Consider the following 24,376-nt stretch of genomic DNA (forward strand, 5'->3'; position numbering starts at 1 on the left):
ACTAACTTACAAAACAGAAACAGAGTCACAGATTTAGCAAACACACTTATGGCTACTAAAGGGGAAAGGTGGGATGGGGAGAGGCATAAACCAGGAGGTTGAAATTAGAATACATACCCTTCCATAGACAAAATAGGTAATCGAGAAGGACCTACCGTATAGCACATAGAACTCGACTCAACACACTGTAATCACTGGAAAAGAATATATATAGACTGGTAAGAATCTGAAAGAGAATATATAGATGTCTCTCTGTACGTGAATCAAGTGGATGTACACCAGAATGAAGCATAACATTGTAAATCAGCCATACTCCACAATGAAAAGAAAGATAAATCGCAAAAAGAGAGAGAGAGAAATTCTTCGAAAATTCTTTCAGGGGTGGTGACCCAACCTGGTGTCACATCATGTAGATCCAGAGCAGGCTTGGGTCCTAAGGCTGCACACTCGTGGGGCTCAGCGACCTGGTGAGGATGTACCAGCTAATGCAGCCCCATTGGAGATGTACTGCCTGATCCCCACTCCATGGTTGCAAAGTCTCCAGGGGCAGGGGAGCCAACCTACAGCTAAACATGCCTGGGACACCCAGCAGGTGGTGGACTGTCTGGACAGGAAGAGTTTGGAAAAGTTCCCTCATGTCCACATGTCATGCTGGTGGACCCCCCCACCCCCCAGCCTGTTTCCTTAGAGACCCCCACCTGGGGAAGGCAGCACCCTCAAGAGCTCGTTTTGCACAGCTTGGAATTTGTCCAGGGGATGAAGGGGAAGGGGGGCTACAAATTAGACACAAGCCTTAGGTGTTTGGACAGGCACAGGCCACTCTAATTTCCAATCTGGTAGAGGAGTTTCCCTAAGGCTCAGGTTGCCCGGGTAACCGGAATGGGACTCGAAGCAATCCTCCGCTTTGTAGCCTGTTCCCCAAAGAACAAGTTGAAAACTGGTCCTCAGGGGCACTGCAATTCACAAACCCTGCAGGGTTGTAAATGACACCTATTGTTGAAAAATGTCTTGGGGTAAGTAATGGAAAAGGACTTGAAAACAAGGCAGAATTGCACAAACCAGATTTTAAGAGGTAGATTACACTCGCCATTAACACACAGGAAAAGCTGCTCAACATCAGACAGCAATAGTTTTATATTTTTATCCGTTCCACTTGCACAGAAAAGTCTCATGGGCTGATGTAAAGTAGTCCATTTGGATGTTGTACATGGTGTAGGCATGCATTAAAGCCTAGAAATCTTAAGCTTCAGTCTCCTGAAACTTTTAAATTAGGATGCAAGCAATCCTGTCCAACATTTGAACAGAGCAAGACACTGTCTTTATTTTATTTGTCAGGTAATTAATGTGTCTTCTGCCACAAGGAGAGAAACAACTGGCATCTTCTATCAGTGTGTTGTACAAAAATCTTTGAACAGAGAGTGCAGGTAGAGGCTGATACAAGATGTGAAAAAAAATGAGAGACCCTTGTGGAATTTTCTCGTAACCTACTGCAATCTCCCATTTAAAATGTGGGAATAATCAATCTTCTGAGGAAAAAGGCCCAAGGAAGGTTTTTGCTTTTGTGGAATAATGGGATTGCTAAAGATTTCAGGAGGCAAGAAGAATTGGTGAGAATGACCATGAGATGTCAGAGAAAAGTCAGATCCGTGGACGAAGTGATGTTTACCTCTGTGAATCAATGAGAGGTAGGAGCAACTGAAAAGAAAGCTGAATACAGCATTTTCTGAATAAATGTAACCTTTCAGCTGTCATAGAAAAAATGAATTTTCACTATGATACAACATACTTATTTTGTTTGGAAACTTAAAGCTTAATAATTAGATTTATTAAAGAAATGAAAATATCTCTGTGGTTTAAATAAATAATGTGTTCTGCTACAGATAAGAAGACTAAATAAATAAGAATAAGACTAAATAAAGAGGAAAATAACAAATTAGATGTTATTAACATTAACTGACAATCATCTAAAGACAGAGAAGGAGAGACAGAAAGAGAGAAGAACTCATATCAAGCATATATAAAAAACTCCTAGGGGCTTCCCTGGTGGCGCAGTGGTTGAGAATCTGCCTGCCAATGCAGGGGACATGGGTTTGAGCCCTGGTCTGGGAAGATCCCACATACTGTGGAGCAACTAGGTCCGTGAGCCACAACTACTGAGCCTGCGCGTCTGGAGCTTGTGCTCCACAACAAGAGAGGCCGCAACAGTGAAAGGCCCGCGCACCGCGATGAAGAGTGGACCCCACTCGCCGCAACTAGAGAAAGCCGTCGCACAGAAACGAAGACCCAACACAGCCGAAGATAATAAATAAATAAATAAAATGTGACACCTTTAAAAAAAAACAAAAACTCCTAAGTAAGAAGGTAAGGCAATAGCAAAAATGGGGAAAATATACCAAATGATATTTCAAAAAAGAGAATACAGAATGTTAAGTAAACATATCAAAAGATGCTTGGCTTCTTAGTAATCAATGAAATGCAACAAAACCAATACCTGGAATTATCACTTACCAACCAGAAAGCTCAAATGAAAGTGACAGGTATTATCAAGTTTGACAAGAATGTGTATAGTCCTTGAATCTCATTCACTGCTGCTGAGGATGAAAATTCATACAAATGTTTTGAAAATATTTACAAGTATCTAAAAAGATACACACATGAAAACTATGACTCAAAAATTTTACTATTGCATATATACTGAACAATAATTTATACACATACCACCAAAGCACAAGTTCTAGAATTTGTATACCAGTGCTATTTTCAATAGACACAAACTGAAAATCACTCATATTGTAATATACATTGGAATAAATTAATAGTTAAATGTTTACACTGTGGAATCATATGCAACAGTGGCAGTGCATGATCACAATAGCAGGCAACCATATCGGTGTATTCACAAACAACATAAGGAATAAAAAAGCCCAATCCAAAAGTGGTTATACTGTGTCATAACATTTATATAAAATACAAAATACAGGTGAAGTGACCTTTTTGTTAGATACCAGAACAGTAGTAAACCTTAAGGGGAGTCACTAGAATGGGAAACAGGGGCCTCTGAGTGTCTAGCAATTTTCTGTTTCTTTATCTAGAAGTTATGTAGAGAGTGTATTCAGATTCTGAATTTTCTGACATTTGTTATTTTCTTATAAACTGCACATGTTTTTAGTTGTTTTTTATACATAACAAAAAGTAAAAAAATGTAGACCAGGGAAGGTAATTATATTAGCATTTTAATATCCATGTTTTTCAAGGTGGAAGTGAAAGGTATTCAATACTTGACATTGAGATCACTTTTTAAAAGTAAGCTGAGGGCTTCCCTGGTGGCGCAGTGGTTGAGAGTCCGCCTGCCGATGCAAGGGACACGGGTTCGTGCCCCGGTCCAGGAAGATCCCACGTGCCACGGAGCGGCTGGGCCCATGAGCCATGGCCGCTGGGCCTGTGCATCCGGAATCTGTGCTCCGCAGCGGGAGAGGCCACAAGAGTGAGAGGCCCGTGCACCGCAAAAAAAAAAAAAAAAAAAAAAAAAATTGCACTTAGGACTTGAAAGAGAGTGGATAAATAAAAAACTGAAGAATATGCAAATTCAATTTATATATTTTTTCATAAAATTAGGTGATTATCTAACCTTTATGCAAAAAAAACCAAGAGCCCAGATGCTCTGCAGGCATGATACTTTAGAATGTAGGGTCTTACAGCAGGAAAACATGCAGTAATCCATGCAGCAGAGTTTACCTGTGACCAGCTGGGGTTAGTGACCTATGCATTCCTTCCATGCAACATATCAGGAATGGAAAAATGGAATTTGTCAGTTGTGGAAATAAGTATAATGAAGTTTTGTAGCAGGTCATGCTCATATATTCAACAAAGGTACAATCAAAATTATACTCAATTCTAGTAAATCTAAGTCTGTATCTGTTACTTTGTCTTTAACTATGAAATGTCAGAACTGACTTACAAAAAAAAAAAGTGTTTGTTTTTTTAATTATGGTCTTGGTCAGTAAGACATAGCCCAGCACTGCTAATGTGACTTAGTGATTCTCTCATCAGGAAACACAGTTTCTACTTCCTCTTTTATTCTCCACACCCTGTAGTAAGTAAAGTTTCAGTGAACGATACATCTACATGGTGAAAAGAAAAGAAAACTTATGTGTGCTGATAAGATCATTTCTGACAGGTTTAACCACCTATGTTTCTGGGGATGGACGCAAGCCAGAGTTCCCTACTCTGACGTTTTCACTGATGTCATTCCCCTTGATCCTCAGTTTGAAAGTGGATAAAAATGTTTTCTATGTTTTCTGCTTTAAGAAATTAAATAAAGAACGCTGTCTAGACATGATCCTCTAATGATTTTCAGTCAGTGGTCATCAACAGAAGAAAAGCACAGACTCTCATACCCACAGAAGGATGATATTCAGTCAGATAAGAAAATTCTCCCCGAAATCAGAGTTTCATCTTTAACATGTAATCAAAGGCTTCCACAGGTTCTGCATCACTCTGCAGTCAGCCCTACCATATGGGATTGGCTCTGAGAATCTCACGTCAGATGACTGACCCACATGTCATAGTACGCTGATCTGGTACCAGGTCCTGCCTCTCTTAATGATCTCCTGCAGGGACCTTGGAACATTTTAGGATGTTTCCTGGAGCCATCTACCCTATACAGGTACACTTCCAAGTAGAAACAGAAGCTTTGATTCTCGCTGGCACCCCTGCTGTGTCCAACCAACCTCTCTAGAAATATGATGTTCTAATCTCTCCTGCTTAAAACATTTCAAGGTCTCTCCCTGTGCTAATTTAGTAAAGAGAAACAAGAAAGAGGCAAACTATGCAGGGAGCAATATATAAGATTCCTTTACCTAACGTATTTATCTGATATACCCAAATATTGATAAATATAGATTCATTTCATGATGGTCAGAAAAAGAGAAGGAGGAACCTCCATTCCAACAGTGTATATAAAATGGACTCAATATTGCATAAGCTCCAGCTTAAGCTTAGCTACGAGGTACTAACTCTTCTCCTAAAGAAGCAGTAGTTCTCCATCATTTGAAGCACGCTGAGGACTCAGACAGCTGGACACTGAGGGTGTAGTCTCCTCACTCGAATTCTGTACCTGCATCACAGAGCAATGAAATATTCCCAAAGAATTATTAAGGATGAGGTGGGGAACCGAAACAAAACACATGAATCCGTAGTCTGCCCTACCATCTGTTCTGCTGGATCTTACCACCATATTGGCCCAGTATGACCTTCCCACTTTTCTCTGGGCCTCCCTACTTTCCACCTCCATCCTCTCATTATATCTTACCTACACTTGGGAAGAACTCTAGTTTTTCCATTTTATCAACAAATAATCCAAATACCAGCTGTGTATATAACCCCTTAGAAATCTCAAGTCTGACTCAGTAATCCATGACCTTAGAAATCTAAACTTTTCCTAATTCCCTTTATTATTTTTTTCTAATTTCCATGGACTTACAGTCTCAGGATCTCCACTGTTCTCAAGTTCATCTTCCCTGCAAAACCTGTGAACCTGGACATAGACTTAAGTACCCCCCTCTAATTATCTCATAGGAAATCTAGTTTTTAAAGAAGCCTCAGCAAGCCTTATGGACTTCATTAAAGACTTTTTAAGATAACCCATGGGGGATAGCAGTACACCCATAGGTATCTATTTAATACACCCTCAGAGTAATATTATTTTTATAAAGTCTCTTCTGGCCAATGAAGGCTCTCACCTCTTCTTCTTCAGCATATGCAGTGTCTCACCCTTCTGATTACTCTCTGCTGTATCCCAGGTCCACTCCCTTTCCTGATATTACATTCTTTCCCAATTTTTTATGTTGGTAAAATCAAATAACATAAAATATAACATGTTAATTATTATAAAGTACTGTTCAGTGATATTAAATACATTCACATTACTGGGCAGCCAACATCACCATTTATCTTTCTAACTCTTTTCTATCTTTTAAAACTGTAACTCTGTGTCCTTTAAACATAACTTTCCCTTTTGTTCCTTAACCACCTGAAAAGCATCATTACCCTCTCAATTTCTATAATTTTGACTACACTAAGCACCCCATATAACTGAAATAAGTAATATTGTTATGACTCGCTAAAAGTCACAAAAGTGGCATTTTTGGTAGCTACATGTCCTCAAGATTCATCCATGTTGTAGCATATTCCTAGATCTTTTCCTTCTTAAGACTGAATAATATTCTATTATATGGGTATACCACATTTTGCTTATCCAGGAAGCAGTGGATGAACACTTAGGTTGCTTTCATATTTTAGCTGTGACTATTACTGCTATAAACATTGGAGTACAAATATTTCTTTAAAACCCTGATTTCAATTCCTTTGGGTATACCTCATAGTAAAATTACTGGATCATGTAGTAATTCTATTTTTCAATACCTGAAAAATTGCCATACTGTTTTGCAAAGCAGCTGTATCATTCTGCATTCCCACTGACATAGCACAGTGGTTCCAATTTCTTCACATTCCCACCAATACTTGTTTTCTGCTTGTGTGTGTGTGTGTGTATGCACACAAATATATAAACATGTATTTAGTGATATGGAGCATTTTTTCAAGTGCTTAGTCATTTGCACATCTTTTTTGAAGAACCATCTATTCAAGTCTTTTATCCATTTTTGAATCAGGGTGTTTGCTTTTTGTTGAGTTGTAGGAGTTCTCTGTATATTCTGAATAGAAATCTCTGGTCAGATATATGGCTTTCCAATATTTTCTCCCATCTTGTGGGTTGACCTTTTATTCTGTTTACATTTCTTTGATACACATTTTAAAAAAATATACTGCAAATTGTTTATTTTTTTGTTAGCTGTGCTTTGTTGTTCCTTTGTTTCACATTGAGGAGAACACTGCCAAATCCACTGTCATGAAGCTCTTGTCCTGTGTTGTTTTCTAAGACTTTTTATTTTATTAGGTCTTATATTTAGTTTCTTATATTTCATTAATTTTCATTAATACATGTTCACTAATTTTTGTATATGATGTTAGGTAAGCGTCCATCTTCCTTTTGCATGTTGACAACAAGACTTCTCAGCACCATTTGTTGAAAAGACTATCCTTTCTACTTTGAAAGGTCTTAGCAACTTGTCAAAAATCATTTGGCCATATATCAGGGTTTATTTCTGGGTGTTCTATGCTATTGGTCTTGAATAGGGCAGAAAATAGTATAATCTATCCAGGTTGATGAAGAACATAAAGAAAGACCAGGACTGAGAATTAGAAGGGCAATATAAAAGAGCAGGGAGTAAAAGGCAGTGTGAGAGAAGATGTTGTATTTGCAAGTTCATGGAAATATGATCATGCTAAAACCACTAAAGGCCTGACTTTGAACAATAGAGTAAATGTTTTAGCAAGAAACATAACACCCATCTCTGGGAAATATAGTATGGGCATAAAGATAAACCACACACAAATATATTAAAAAGGGAAAGGTTTTCATGGTGTGAGAATATTGTGGGATTTGAAATACAATTTACTTCTGTTCTCCCACTGTCTCTAAAATTTATCAAAGTGTATACACAAGCAATTCCAATTCTGGTAATGTGCTTGACAGGTTTATATATGAACTTCAGCAGACCAGTAAATGTACATTCATAGTAGGGCTGTTCCCTAAAGCAAAAAAAAAAAAAAAAAAAAAAAAAAACCCTGGAAAGACTATAACTCACTTTGTCAACACACATACAGATGCAATGATGGTTAACAGTCCAAAAACAGAGGGTGAGCATGGGTGCCAGAGGCTTCTCCCCAGTCTGGGGTGGAGTGCAGAGTTTGAGGGTAACACAGGTAGAAAAGGCTTTTGTCCTATCCTTGATTTTTGGGGTATGGACATTCACAGGTCATGACCCTCATTTCAAAATGAAGGAACGCACTCTCCAATTTTTTAAAACAGGCGAAGTAAACATGAGTGATAATAAATTTCAAACTGTCACAAATCAAATCAGATACTAAGAAAAATTAAATAATATGATTTAAGAATGAAGTAGAGAGATTGTCCAAGATGGTGGCATAGAAAGACCCAGAGCTTGACGCCTCTCACGGGCACATCAAAGTCACAACTGTTTACAGAACAGCAATTGATGAAAAAGGCCGGCACCTACCGTAAAAGATCTTTTACAGCTAAAGACATAAAGAAGACACCACAAAAAATAAATAAATAAAAATAAAAAAGAAGGCACCACAAGAAGACAAGAAGGAGGGGCAACATCTCAGTAGAGTCAAGAGCCATCCCACCAGGCGGGTAGCCCACAAATGGGAGAATCATCACAATTTCAGAGGTGCTCCCAGGTAGCAAAAGGTATGAACCCAACATCAGGCTCCCAAGCCCAGGGATCCTGTGCTGGGAAGAAGAGTCCCTAGAAAGTTGGGCTTTGAAGGCCAGTAGGGCTTATTTTCCAGAGAGCCAGAGGATTGTGGGAGATTCCACTCTTAAAGGATGCTCACAAAATCCCACGTGATCCAAGAATCAGAACAGAAGCAGTCACTTGAAAGGATCCTGGGTCACACCTGCCTCCTGATCTTGGAGAGTCTCCTGGAAAGGCAGGAGTGAACTACAGCACACCCTCAGGGACACAGACACTGGAGCGGCCAGTTTGGGAGCTCCTTCCACCTCGTGGACACTGGTACTGACGAGCATAATTTCAGAATCCTCCCTCTAGCTTATCAGCCTCAGGACCTAGCCCTACCCATTTCCACCAGCCTATAGACACAAGCACTAGGATGCTGCAGGCCAAGCCACTAACGGAGCAGGGGCACAGCCCCATCCACCAGCAAACAGGCTGCCTTCAGACCCTCTCAATGCACAGCTGGCCCGGACGTGGCCCCAGCCCCCAAAAGCCCCAGCACCAGCCTCCACACCTCAGTGCACAGGCACTAGACCCAGGACCCTCCAGACAGAGACCCTGGATCCCAACTCCACCCACCACTGAGCAGGCACCAGCCCCAGAATCCCTGGCCCCTCTGACAAGTGAGCCTGCTCTGGCCTTGGAATCAGCCTCACCCGTCGGCAGGTGATTACTGCACAGGGACTGGATGGAGCTTGGACCTACCCAACAGCAAACCTGCTCTAGCCTTGGGATCAGCCTCATGCACCAACAGGCACACACCAGCTCCAGGAATACCACAGCCCAGCAGCCTGTGTAACCAGGCCACTCACTGGCAGGCCAGAAGCAGCCATGGACCCAGCTGGGTCCTGACCCTGCCCATCAGGATGCCAGCACAAGATTTGGGATACCCCAGGCCCTGCAGATAGCTGTGTCGGGAACAGTGATCCAACACCCACTCGGGGGCTCCTGGGCCCTGCAGCCAGAACTCAGGACCTGCCTCTGCCTCCCAGTAGCCAGCACAGCCCCAGGACCAGGGCTGAGGCACTAGCCCTGATATCACCTGGACTGCAACGCTACCCACAAGTGAACCAGCACTGGATTCGGTGTCCCCCAGAGTTGTGCAGCCAGCTGCCTTATGATTTAGCCTCACCAAGCAGCACAGACGGCCTCCACACAAGGCAGAGCCTGGCAAACAAGCAGTCTGGGGGCAGCCAAGCCTACCAGACCACCCACAGTAGTCAGTCCACCGCAACAGAAGAGCCCAAGCAGCCCACAGAGGGGGTACACCTAGAGCATATAGTTCTAGTGACCAGGGGAGAGTGGGCTGCTGGGACACATAGGACATCTACAAAAGGCTGCTTCTCCCACATGCCGCAGAGCAGCTAAGCCCCTGTGCCACAGCTACTGAGCCTGTGCTCTGGAACCCACGAGCCACAACTACTGAAGCCAGCGTGCCCTAGAGCCCGTGCTCCACAACAAGAGAAGCCACCACAATGAGAAGCCCGCACACCGCAACGAAGAGTAGCCCCTGCTCGCTGCAGCTAGAGAAAGCCCACGTGCAGCAACGAAGACCCAACATAGCCAAAAAAATTAAAGATATAAATAAATTAATTAATTTAAAAAATAGTCCATGAATGCAACAGCATGCACGACTTCACTAAAAACCCAGGGATTAAAACCATAAGAAAAAACCGTGCATAAACCTACCAGACTGGCGGACATGAAAGACACAGTATCAAATATCAGCAGGACGTGGAGCAATGGAAAGCCTGGTGCGCAGCGGGGGGTGCAACCACTTCTGAAACAATCGGGCCTCAGAGGGCACACTCCGTGCACACAGACTCACAGTGTTCCTCCCAGCTGAACACAAACCCCCCAGCCCTGCACCAGGACACACCTGAAACCAACCTGAAGGCCATGACAAGCAGATGCAGAAATGAACCATGCACGCTCCTAGGAAGGAATATTCCACAGCAGTGGAGTACATTTTTGTTTAAAGTTAGTAGAATTATAAAAATTATTAAAAAAAAACTATATTCACAAGAGGAAAGAATCTCATGGACAATGCTGAGCCATCAAGAGCAATAAAGCAGCATGCACAGTACACCCACTTACAGACTTTGGAACTAGGCAAAGCTGGGCTGCGTTATTTAGGGATGCGTGCTGGGCGTAAACTATGAGGACAAGACTGCTGACACAAAATCAGGAGGACAGCTACCTCACAGTGGGGAGGAGGCTGGGACGAGGGCAGGGCACTCCTGGGTGTCCACTCATCAGGTTCTGTTTCTTGATCTTTAAGATTATTCTTTACATGTATATAACTTAATCCTTAATATGTACTTAGAGCTTATCATTTTTGTTTATTAAAAAAGGGGTGTCCCAAATAAATTAGAAGGAGACCTGCTTCTCCCAGGGAAGCAAAGGAATAGTTTCTATCAGTGAAATCTCAATACTACGGCTGCTTCAACCATCAAGCCTGACAACAACTCGCATGAGAGGGGCACCGGGGCCACGACACTCAGAAGGAGGCTCTGGGACCTCAGTCCTGGGTCACTGCCTCTGAGGAGCCCACGGCACCTGGTCAAAGTCCTCAGTCATTCTGTGCACGACCCTTTTGCCTTGGTTGCTCTGGCACAGCTTGGCTGGCACCATCGCTGGGAGAGAAAGAAGAAACGTGCAGAAGAGGGAACCGGGCTTCAAGCTGACCCACCTCCTTCTACAGAGACAATGCCACACTCCCTAAGAGAGGACAGCAAGGGCACGGAATCCAGGCTCTCTGCCTGAGGTCTAGCCACACTAGCGCCCTACGCTTCTGATGCCACAGGGAGAATTTCGCAAGGTGCCCTCAGACCACCTGGTTGGACACATGGGGCTTTCAGACACGCAGGTCCTGTCCGACCCCATACCTCTGGGGTCAGATTCTGGAGGTAGGCCTGGAAGCCTCCAGGTTTTCACTTTTAGTAACAGCTTTATTGAGATTTAATTTCCATACCACACAATTCACCCATTTTAAGTATAAAGCTCAGTGGTGTTTTGCATATTCACAGGGTTGTGCAGCCACCAGCACAATCCATTTGACAACATTTCCATCATCTCCCCAAAACCCTACTCTTTAGAGGTCACCCCTCATTTCCCACAGGCCCAGCATCACCAGTCCACTTTCCGTCTCTGTGGGCTTGCCTGTTCTGGATGTCTCATGTAAGCGGAATCACTAATTGTCTTTTTCTGTCTGGCCTCTCTCACTGAGCATCATGTTTTCAAGGTTCATCCACATGATAGCCTGTGTCAGTGTTTCACTCCTTTTCATGGCTGAGTAACACTTACTCTCTCTGCTTTTAACTCTATAATTAATTGTGTCTCCCTGCCTGCACCGCACACAGCTGATGAGGATTTCACCTTCTGTCATTCTTGGGGTGTAAGCTGAATTTTTGTTTGTTTGTTTGTTTTGTTTTGTTTTGCGGTACGCGGGCCTCTCACTGTTGTGGCCTCTCCCATTGCGGAGCACAGGCTCCGGACGTGCAGGCTCAGCGGCCATGGCTCATGGGCCCAGCCGCTCCGTGGCATGTGGGATCTTCCCGGACCGGGGCACGAACCTGTGTCCCCCTGCATCAGCAGGTGGACTCTCAACCACTGCACCACCAGGGAAGCCCTGTAAGCTGAATTTTTAACCAACACCAAGGGGTCCTGTGCAGAGGCTGAAAGCCCAGCCCCACACGGTGCACAGTTGCCCTGTGTGACCAGAGCCCAGGAGGAAGGGTGAGATGGGCCTGCCTGTTTACAGGACCAGCATCCTATGGTCTCATGGGAAACCAACCTGCTGGTCAGCGTCCTGTGAGCGCTGCTCCCCAGGGTGCCAGGCAGGCAAGACAGAATGGTCATGGGCCACGGTGCTGCCTGCAGTTCAGGCACTCATGGTAACTGTCTAGTTGGAAAGTACTGAGGCTCCTTACTGCCTGTTCCAGCTTCTGGGGGCTCCAGGCATCCCTGGGCTGGTGGCTGCATCTCTCCCATCTCTGCCTTCATCTTCATGTGGCTTCCCCTCTGTGCCTGTGTCTCTGCTTATCTTATAAGGACACAGTTACACAGCATTGGGTCTACCCTTAGGCCCTTGTCTTATCTACTTACACGACCAGGCCCTACTTCCAAATGAGGTCATGTCCCGAGGCCCTGGGGACAGGACATGGATGTCTCTTCCCCTGGGGGGAATTCCCCTTCACTCTGAGATAACAGGTAATGTTGCCCAGAAAACAAGCAAGCCCCTTACCTAAGCCGGCCCCACGAAGAGGTCTGAGCCTACCTGGTCTCTTGGAAATGGACCTGGGCAGGAGAGTGCGGCTCATGACCCCGAGTGTGAGGGACACCAGGAAGCCCCCGTGTGAGGCTCCCCTCCGCAGCTGCAGCACTGGACCAGCTGCCGAGGTCCAGCAGGGCAGCTCTGACCTCCTTACAGGACTCGATCCACGTGGTCTGGGGGCGACAGGCAGCGGTGAGCAGGTGTGTGATCAAATGTATGTGACAGGCCTGCAGTGAGCAGGTGAACACGTGTGTGTGTGTGACATCAGACACGTGATGGGTCAGCAGTGAGCATACATGTGTGAGAAATCAGGTGCATGTGACGGGCCAGCGGTGCACACCCATGTGATCAGGTGCACGTGGCATCTGTGCAGGCAGGGCACCACAGGGCTGCAGTGCTGCCATGGGCTTGAGCCGCCGACCCTGCCTGGTGTGGAGCATCCCTCCCCCTCCCCCCGGGTCCCTCCCTCACCACGTGCCCCAGTAGCTCCCATGTCTCCAGCTACACCCCCTCAGTGGCTGCACCTGCACAGGGTACTTCCCCTGGGCAAGTTTTTTTTTTTTTCCCACATCTTTATTGGAGTATAATTGCTTTACAGTGGTGTGTTAGTTTCTGCTTTATACAAAGTGAATCAGCTGTACATATACATATATCCCCATATCTCCTCCCTCTTGCGTCTCCCTCCCACCCTCCCTATCCCACCCCTCTAGGTGGACACAAAGCACCGAGCTGATCTCCCTGTGCTATGCGGCTGCTTCCCACTAGCTATCTATTTTACATTTGGTAGTGTATATACGTCCATGCCACCCTCTCACTTTGTCCCAGCTTACCCTTCCCCTGGGCAAGGACTTCTTGAAGAGGGTCACCTCCATGGTGACAGTGACCTTCCTCTTCTGCTGCTTCAGCGGGGGTGGCCCCCGCCAGTGGCTGCTCTGCACCAAGGCAACCGGGCCGCAGAGGGCTGGTCCCTGCACCTGAGACCAAAGAGAAGGATTTGAGGGGCTGCGCTTTCTCCCACTGGGAGCCCCATATCTAGGGGGGCCAGCAGGGGCATGTCAGACACACAGGGCCAGATATTCTGGTTCATCTTCCCCCAACATGGTGCATGAAAGGAGAGCCACGTGAGCTCAGGCCACATAGGACAAGGCGCGTGCCGAGGACCATCTCCCCACTGTCGATTGGCCCATTCAGTTTGCCCTCCCATGAAATGCTGTTAATGACTGGCCCAGTTTTCTGCTGGGCTGCGTATTATTGGGACATATGTATGGCTATTGATTATTGGGTTATTTTACATATGTGTGTGTGTATACATCAACATCTATATCTATATATCTATATAGACAAATGCATAATGTCATGTATCCACAGTTATAGTATCATACAGAGTATTTCTCTGCCCTAAATATCCTCTGTGCTCTGCCTGTTTGATGCCCCCAGCCCCTGGCAACACCACCCTCTTACTGTCTCTGTAATCTGCCCTCCCCAACGTGTCATTGGGTTGGAATCACACAAGACGTAGCATCTCAGACCAACTTCCTGTTCTTTTTTTATTTGAAATTGTCTTTTCATTCCACATCACTCAGAGAATGTTATTCCAAAGGAATGGACTTTGATGCCTAAAAGTCTCATTGATTACCCAGCATATCTATGCTTATTAATAGATAATTAAATTTTTGTTGTATTTACTATGACCATAGAGTTCTAGGGGTTACATTTTTTCTGAATTATTATTACAGTTATAAGTAGTTCTAACTCATTAAAACAGTATATATATGATTACACATTTGTATAATTATTAAACCAAGATACTTATTTGAAACATATCTTTTAATAGAATGAATGTAACTTTTCCCTTTTATTTTTTATATGTATTCCAGGATGACCATGACTAATTGCTAGGAAGAGAAAAGATTCAATAACTGGATCTATTCTGACTTTGTATTTTTTAGATATTAGCACTGAGACACCTTGTTCAGATAAGAGTGGCAGTTGTGTTCTAAAAATGTCACTTATTCTTTCAATTCCTTCCCAATTATATACCCAGATATTATACAAAAGGTTTGGTAACCCATCCGCTGACAATGTGATTAGCTTTTCTCTCAATCTTGGTGAAAGCAAACCATGGGAAGCTTTCAAGAGGATTTAAGAGAATCTCTTTTCGGTGTCTGGGAAGCAGGACAGTGGTTTCACCAGGCTCAGCAACTGAGCAACTGTCGATTTGATCAGCTACTCTTTTCACTGAGAAAGTCTTGCTTAACCTGACTGCCCAGGAAAGTTGCAACACTGTCCATCTTCTTATGCCTTTGTGCATGTGATATTTTATAAAGAGCCCTTACTCTTTATGAAAGAGTATATTTTATAAAGGGCTCTTACTGCAGGATGTGCTTTACGTGCATTTGCTTCAAATCTACCTATTTAGCTTGTTCTGCTTGTGGAAGATCATTGGCACGTCCATCCTCCCTGCTTGGCCCACCAGCCTGGTTGGATTCTCTGATCGTCAAGACTCATTTCAATGTTCACTGCAAGAAAAATATGTGTGTTTGTGTTGAGAGGAGGCCCACCACACCGGTGAGAGGCAAACTGCAGGACGCATCCCTGAAAGCAGCCTGGCCGATATCAGAATAAGATGGAGCGGGGGTGAACACGGTTCCTATTTAAGTCACAAAAACAAGAGAGATCAAAAGGCCGCTTCTCACTAAGCCACTGAACATGGAATGATGCATTATTACCTAAAACTCTGGGGTATTTTAACAGCTTTATCAAGGTGTAATCGACATACGACAAATGCACACGTTCAAAGTGTACAATTTGATAGGTTTTGAAACGTGTACCCCATCAAGATAATGATGATACTGTCGATGAAAAATTAATCAATGGTCAATCTAAGAAAGTAATGGAAACTTTAATTTGTGTCAACCTGGGGATTATAATCCGGGACAGTTTTTCAGAAAGCTCTGAGGACTGTTCTAAAGAGGTGATGGGGGAGGCCAGTATATAGGTGAATCTGACAAAGGGGTACGTGCAAACAAGCACACAGCTTGGTAGGAGGTTACGCTCTTCAGGCAGGACAGATAACTTTAATGGTTTTAGTGCTTTTGTAAGTGTGGGAAGAGGCAAGAATCCAGGTTCATAAAAATTTTCTCCTGAAAATATCGAACTCTCTGAGGGCCAGTTGCCAGTTTCCCCAGAGCACAAAGTGCCTCATCCTGATCTTCACCCTGAAATCCTTTCAGGGTGTCTGTAAGTCAGTGACTGTGGTGGTTGATGACTTATTTCTTGTAGAACTGGATGGTGAGCAACATACTTTATGTTACAATCCCCACCCTTTTGGTCTTAATTTTGACCAAGGTTTAGGAGGCAGTTCATGACCAATTTATCCTATGGTGCTAGGAATGCTCATACCCAGGTCAGGCGAGGATTTCCTTGATAGGCCACTCAGTGTGCTGTTACTGGAATAGGCCCTGTTAACAGTAGCCCAAAGCCTCTGGGCCGCCTGTCCTACTAGTCTGTTAGGGTCCAGGAAATGGTTCCCTCTTGTGGCTTCTTCCCATACCTAGAGTGACACTATTACAACCACTGACCTTATAGAACTATGTATCTGACAATTGTTTTAGGTCACCTGGTCCTCATTATTTTTAGCGGAGGCTCAGTCGCACATTTGGTAATGCAAGAAACAAAAATCTTGTAACATAGGCAGAATACAAGTAATATAGCTAGTGACATTATTAAGGTCATAAGTAAGTATTTAAACTAAGCACTTCTTTTAGGTGCAGCCCACTATCTCCCCAGGTCATCTGACCAGTCTGTTCTGTACCAATCATTATCTTTAAGGGAAACGATATAGTGGCCTTGTCCATGAAGTCCACAAAGACGTCTGCACATACAAGGTGAGTGGTGGGTCATCGTGACCCCTTACAGCGTAAGGAAAGGAATGTTATCTTCTAAGGAGTTACACGGCTGTCGCCAGAAGGAGAAAAATTGATTTCTGTGGCTGAGCAGATATTGGGGAGGTCAGGTGAACACATAATGCAGATGCCCATGCACTCTAGTGGGGAGGGAGGAGGCCGAAAGGCAGAGAAAAAGCTTATGTTTTACCTTTGTCTTGCCTTGCCTTAACATATGAATTTTTATTTCATCAATACACTCATCCCTAGAACTTTCCTCCTGCTCTCTCCAATCCAGGCAAACTTGGATCTGCTTTCTGTCCCTACAGACTGCTTTGCGTTTTCTGGGAATGTACATGCGAGTATGTGTGTGTGTGTGTGTATAGGGGGGCGGGTATCAAACTTCGGTTTTCAGCTTCAGAATAAATAAGAAGACATCAAGATTAAAAAATGCCTTCAGTGACTTTATCACGGTCAAACTTCAAGGCAGTAGAAAGGGATTTACTGGGGGTAGGACAGGGCAGATCAGGTCAGCAGGTAGAATACACGGTATTCATAGAGCAACGTACAGATAGATACTCTATTAATATAGAGTTATAAACATTTTCTACGGTTTGATGAGGACCAGCCACACACGGAGTAAACAAAAGAAGCTCTGGCCACTCCAGGTAAGCACACCCACTGGGAAGAGGTCACAGAGTGCTTGCTTCAGGGGCACAATCCGAGCCCCGGACGGCGTGACAACCCATCCTGTCCTGACTTTCCCGGGGGTCTTTCCTTTCACGTAGAGAAAAGCTGAAAATAACTGCTTGTATTTTAAAAGTGACACATTTTGGGCTTCCCTGGTGGCGCAGTGGTTGAGAGTCCGCCTGCCGATGCAGGGGACACGGGTTCGTGCCCCTGTCCGGGAGGATCCCACGTGCCGCGGAGCGGCTGGGCCCGTGAGCCATGGCCGCTGAGCCTGCACGTCCGGAGCCTGTGCTCCGCAATGGGAGAGGCCACAACAGTGAGAGGCCCGCGTACCGCAAAAAAAAAAAAAAAAAAAAAAAGGGACACATTTTTATGTTCACCCCCTCTCTCCAGCGCTGTGGACACCTTGTTCTCGTGGGCTCCCACTTGGAGGCAGTGGTTCTCATGTGGTTGGAGGATGGACGAGGCGCGAGTGCAGAACTGTCCTGGCTCCACCCACAGCTGATTTCCCGCCGCCTGGTGAGGCCACCTGCGCCTTCTCCTGTCCTCACCCTTAACACAAACGTCCCTGGGCCGGGAAAGGCAGGCAGTCTTGTGTTACAGGCATGTGCCTGCTGTGGGCTGAATTGTGTCCTCAAAATTCACATGTTGAGTCCTGACCCCCAGGGCCTCAGGATGGGACTGTGTTTGGAGACGAGGTGTTTAAAGAAGTGATTAAAGTAAAATGAAGCCACTAGGGCGGGCTCTACTGCAACGTGACCGGTGCCCTTATAGGAAGAGGAGATTGGGACACAGAGACACACAGGGATGACCATATGAGGACACAGGGAGAAGACGGCCGCCTACACAGCAGGGAGAGAGGCCTCTGCAGGACTCAGCCCTGCTGACACCTTGCTCTGGAACTTCCAGCCTCCAGGACTGTGAGAAATAAATGTCTGTTGTTTAAGCAGCCCTGTGTGTTATATTTGTTATGGCAGCCAAGTTATGACGTCTTGCGTTTATGGGGCCTTAAGGAGTTAATGTCCCAGGAAGAGGGGACTGCACCAGGGTCCCTCTGCATGTGAGCTGCTCTGCATGCAGGGCCTCCAGGCAGGCCAGTTTCAGGGGCAGCTGCCAAGGGACTCCTTCCAAGCCATGCATGCTCCTGAGCCCTGGACAGGGGGGCACATGCCCCTGTTTGGGAACCTCTGGTCTCAGCTGGGTTCTCCCAGGCACACGTGGAGTTGTGCGTTTGTGGTCGACACAAAGGTTGGGGTTCTCGGGCACATGGTGGGTGTGCCCTGAGCCGCCAGGCCTCCTGCAGGAAGGGCTGCCCTGTGCCCCCTGCCGTTCCTGGGAGGGACCTGCCAGTGATTTTCTGAGCTGAGAATCTGACTCTCGTCTACTTTACACACAAGTTATTTCTGTATGGCTTTAAGAAATGCTAAATTTTGTAGGAATAGAACAATGATGTGTTTCTAGGAAAGCTTGTTCTCACAGTTATTCAGAACTTTACCAAGAATTCTCCGACATTTTGGAAAATTGAATCTCCTGGTAAAGTGGCTCAGAGTTTCTGAATTGCCAGTAAATGCACCAGGATTACTGTCACCACAGTAATTCAAATTATATAAAATGATGCCGATTTGTCCTCATTAAAAAAATATAAAATTAAATATAAACTTTGAATCGAGTTGAATGTTATCTGTCTTTTCTTAAATCTAAATTGAAGAAAACTTTAAACAAACATTTGATTAATTAGTGTAGTTGAAGCCAAGCACTCACCTATTAAATTATGTATTATTTCATTAAAATGTATTTATCTTTAATTCTCCTCTCTATTGTAACTATAGCTGCATACACACATATACATAGTTATACTTAAATTATATGTGTAGAGAGATTATGTTATCTCTGCATCTCATTTCAGAAAGTGAGGGGAGTGTTACAAAGTACTTGATATAAAAGGGGTGAGGGTCTGATGGGCTGACCCATGACATAGCATTTCATTCCCACTAAGGTGCTAGAATCGAAAAGACAGACAATAACAAGGGAACCTTGAAACACCCCTGGTGGGAATGTGAAATGGTGCCACCATTTTGGAAAAGTCTGGCAGTTCCTCAAAACGTCAAACATGGAGTCACTACAAGACCCAGCGATTCCACTCCTACGTATAAACCCAAGAGAAAGGAAAACACGTCCACACAAATATTGTACACGCATGTTCATAGCAGCATGAGTCACAACAGCCAAGATGTGGAAACCACCCAAATGACCATCAACAGGTAAACAGAACAGATACACACAATATGGTCCATCCACACAATAGAATATTACTCAGCCATGAAAAGGAGTGAAGCACTGACACTCACTACAATGTTGATGAATCTTGAAAACACGATGCTCATTGAGAGAAGCCAGACACAGAAGGACCCTGTCTTAGTCTGCTTGGGCTGCCATAGCAAAATACCAGGCTGGTGGCTTGAACAACAGAAATGTATTTCCTACAGTTCTGGAGGACAGAGGTCAGAGATCAGGGGGCCACCATGGTGAGGTTCTGGTGAGGCTCTCTTCTTGGTTGTACATGGCATCTTCTCCCTGTGTCCTCACGGGGAGAAGATGTGAGGGGGCTCTCTGAGGTCTCTTTTATAAGGACACTAATCCCATAATAGGGGCTCCACCCTTATGACCCAATTACTTCCCAAAGGCACCACCTCCTAATACCATCACCTTGGGGGTGAGGATTGCAACATGTGAATTTTGGAGGGACACAAACATTCAGCCAAGAACAAGCACAAACTGTATGGTTCCATTTATATGAAATGTCCATTAGAGGCAAAGCCACAGAGACAGGAGGGGGTTAGTGGTGCCAAGGGCTAGGGGAGGAGGAGGGGTCTCCTTTTGGGGGGATGAGAATGGTTTAGAACCAGATGGAGGTGGTGCTGACACAACATTGTGAATGTGATAAATACCACTGAGCTGTACAAGTTAATGGTAAATGGTGGATTTTATGTTACATATATTTTAATAACAACTAAAAAAAATTATTCATCACATCAACAACTTGACACCTCAGGGAATTTCCGTTTCTGCCAAGAGACCCCGTCTGCTTGTGCAGGTGATTCCTGGGACCCCGGGTGACCTCGTGGGGGCCGTGGAGTGTAAATGAGGGCATGAACAACCCCACACAGGGACGGTCCAGAGGCAGACCCAGGGCTCGTCCCCAACAGCACAGGACAGAATCCGTTTGGATTTGTCATCACACTGTGAACAGCCCCATGGGGCCGGTGGCCGGGCAGTGCCTGACTGCAGCCCTGGACATCGGGGCCGTGGCCTGATCTCCCTCGCCCTAAGGCTGGGACCTGCCAGGTGAAGCCAACGGCACTATAGTCAGTCCTTGGGAGCTGCAGGAGCACGGGCCCAGCCACAGAGTAAGGCCAGAGCACTTCCAACTACCTGAACACCCACATGTTAGAGACAGGATTTTCCCGTAATGCACAGGGGACCTGAAAGTGTGTGTTCTCAGGTAAGCTGATAACACCGCCCCCTGCATGTGTGGACACCGCCCTTACGGCGGCAGAGTTGAACCCTTAGCTCTCCCCCACCAGAATTGACCTCCAAGGCCTTCTGGGGGTGCTCCCCAAACCCGGAGGATGTGTCCTGCCTGAGGCTCCTGACACAATATACTCCCACTCAGGACGGCCTGCAGAGGTCGGGCCCCATGCAGCAGGACGTGACCCTGGACACAGGTGTGCCCACCCTGCACAGAGGGTCCCCTACGAACAAGTGTCAGGTCACTTCTTAGGGCCACGCCCATGTCCCGCTCGAGGTGCAAGGCCCACCCCACTGCCGGCCCACGTCCCTTTCTCTGGGGCACCTGCGGGACTCAAGCCCGCACCTTCCCCAGGCCTGCCTCCCCGCCATGTAAGGCTGTCAGCATAACTGATGCCATCCTGGGCTCGTCCTTCCGCTGACCCTACCCAGGACTGTACTGTGTGGCCAATCACTTCTCTGACCTCAAGGCTTTTCTAGTTAATAGAGGCTGTTTAGTAATTATCAGGACCAGGTGGCCTCTATGCTTTGTTAGTCCCCAAACAAGGAAGACCTTCGCTGACGTGTTCCCGGCGCCCACGAGGCCAGTTACCCATTCATGAACCTTGACTTAGGAATGTATGTCCTGTTTCCAAGCACACCCCGCCCACAAGTTAACCATAAGTTGTTCCGGTGACCCCTTGGCCATGCAGAGTGCGGCGGCACACGCTTCCGGTCGCTGTCCACCACATCCCAGTCCCACCCTATGAGTAAACTACCCAATGATAAACGGATCCATTAATTACCTGGAGCTGCCTGCCTCGCTTTTCGGTCTCACGATGCCCTGTGAGTTCGGTGGGCACTTCTTGTTCCCTCCATCTGCTAACACCTCACTTACTACTGTGGGTTCAGTAGTGTCCCCCCGCCCCCAATTTATATCCATTCTGACCCCAGAATCAGGCCTCATTTCTGAAACAGGGTCTCTGCAGACGTGGTTAAGATGAGGTCATGCTGGATTCGGGAGAGCCCTAAATCCAGCAGCTGGTGTCCTTATAAGAAGAGGGACATCTGGACACAGACACAGAGGAGAAGCCACGTGACGATGGAGGCAGAGGTGGGGGTGATGCAGCCCCAAGTCCAGGGGCGCCAAGGATTAATGGAGACCAGAGAAGCCGGGAGAGGCCAGGGCAGATTCCCTGAAGTTCCAGCAGGAACCAACCACACCTTCATTGTGTATTTCCAGCGTCCAGAGCTGCGAGAGAGAAATCTCTGCTGTTGTGACCCACCCCCCCGGCTTGTGGCATGTTGTCACGGTCGCCCCAGGACCCCCACACCTGCCAGATGATGAGACACAAGGCATCGGAGGAAGGAGCCCCTCGGTATCTGGACGAGCGTCTTTACACACACGTCTGGGTGTTGAAGATGGAGGACACGCAGCCGCCTCCCCACCCGAGCTGGGCGTCCGGCTGCCTTGCTGTCCCGCTCGCTCCTGTCGTATGTCCAGTGGGTGACCCGCCCCTGTTGATGCGGGCGCCCCACCGCTGTCCTGCGACCTCCCCACGCACAGCCCACCCACAGGCCCTGCTCCGGCCCTGGCCGCTCAGCAGCCTCAGCTTGCCTGCAGTGACGGGTCAGGGGACCCGCTGGCCCCGCCCAGCCCAGGGGCGGTGCCCGAAGCAGGAGGCCCTGGGCAGCCGCCCTCCGACCCTGACCAGGTGAGGCCTGGAGCACGCACCTCGAGCTCCTCCGGGCCCTGATGCAGCCCCACGTGCCACCAACCCCACACACTCCCCGGCAGGTGGAGGCTCCGTGTCCCCAGGCACAAGACACTTCTCGAAGGCGGCCCTGGGGTGTGTCTTCAAGCCGCTCCACGTTTGCCCAACCTGGCTGGGAGCCCGCGGCCGGTCGCCTTCATAGGAGCAGACAGAGGGCATCCCTGAGGCCCCCGTGCCCCTGCCCCTAAGTGACCCCGCCCGTCGCAGCCCAGGCCGCCCGCCTCTGACCACCGCGTCCCCCCGCCAGCTCCGGCTCGGCCCTCTAGAGGCTCCCCACTCCCCGGAGGGCAGGGCTGACCGCCCTCGGCCTCCCTGAGTCAGGACACCGCTTCCTCCGTGAGGCTCCTGGATTCCGGCCTGGGGGGCCCCCACGCCCCCACGAGCTGTGTCGACCACGAGGATTCTCACCTCAAGAGGCCCCGTAAGACGGACTCCCCGGGACCTCAGAATGGGACTTTGTGTGCAGATGGGCCACCGTAGAGCTGCCCGGGGAGAGACGAGGTCCTTGACCTGTGTGTGGGCGTCCTCATGGGGGGCATTTGGACCCAGACCCACGGGGGAGAAGGCGATGTCATGGCAGAGACGGAGACAGGCCTGGGAGTGGCCTGGGACCGACTGACCCCAGAACCCGCGGAGGAGCGGTCCCCTAGCACCTTGACCTCGGGCTCCAGGCCTGAGAGGAAGCGTCCCCTGTCCCAACCCCGCCCCCCGTCTGGTGTCCCGTGCCGGGGCCACGGGAATCCCACACCCGGCCTGCGGGGCGCGACGCTGTGCTTGCTGACACCCAGGACCATCACTGGCCGCCTCCCCTCTGGGCATGACCCCCACTCCTCCTCGGGGAGGGACCCAGGGCCCAGGACCCCCGTCCCACACGTCCCCGTCACGGCGACCTTCCCCCCTCATCCAGCCACCCCTGGGGCATCTCAGGCCCCAGAAAGGAGCCGCAGCGGCGTGGTGATCATGGCGAGTGGCCGCAGGCCACTGCACCCATCCCCAGACTTGAGTGTGGCCATCTGAGAAGGGACCCACCAGCCCCCCGACCCAGGCGCCCCGTTTCACAGGGCAGGTCCTCTTGCCGAAGCTCTGGAGGGGGCTGTCGAGCAGGGGTGACTGAGGCTTGTGAACATGTGGGCCAGAGAGGTCCTCCCCAGGAGCCCAGGCGCAGTGAGCCCAGGGCATGTCCATCCCTCCCCCGCTGTACCCCACGGAGTGAGGAGAAAGCCCCAGTGACCCCCAAGAAGAGACATGACACCCAGAGGACTACACCATCCACAGAGGGACTGAGTGTCCACCTCATTTCCCCGGAGAGAACATTGTCTTCTCCGGGACCGCCAGATTGGCCCATGTGCCCACAGACACCCAGCTTCAGTGAGCCAGCCAGACAGAAAACCCCCTTCCAGGGTCCCCTGTGTTAATAGACCCAGCCTTCGGGGGAGGGGGGCCGGCCCAGCGAGGATCCACGTGCCCCAGCGTCGGAGACTCACTGCCCGTCCCCCTGCCCGTCCCCCTGGCCCTCTCCTGCGCCCTGTGCTCTAACCCCCTCAGGAAACCCTCCTCTCCAGGCTCCGAGCGCCCACATTTCCCACGTCCACCCCCTCACTCTCCACTTCAGTGTGCCTGTCTCCCCGCCAGGTGAAGAGGAGGGCAAACGTCCCACACGGGTGTTTTCAGCAGTGGACACGGGGCTTCCTTTCTCTTGCCGGCTGGGGTCTGGCGGGACACCAGGTGGCTTCCAGCGGCGCGGGGCTAGGCACCGCCCTGCGGGGAGCAGCCGTGATCCCCGCGCCTACAGCGCCGCCTGCTGGCCTCTTCGTCCTCCCGTCGGGCACAGTCTTCACCTTCCCCAATGCCTCGCGTGGTCCC

Source organism: Mesoplodon bidens (genome assembly GCF_964165515.1).
Source record: "Mesoplodon bidens genome assembly, chromosome: 9".
NCBI lineage: Eukaryota > Metazoa > Chordata > Mammalia > Artiodactyla > Ziphiidae > Mesoplodon > Mesoplodon bidens.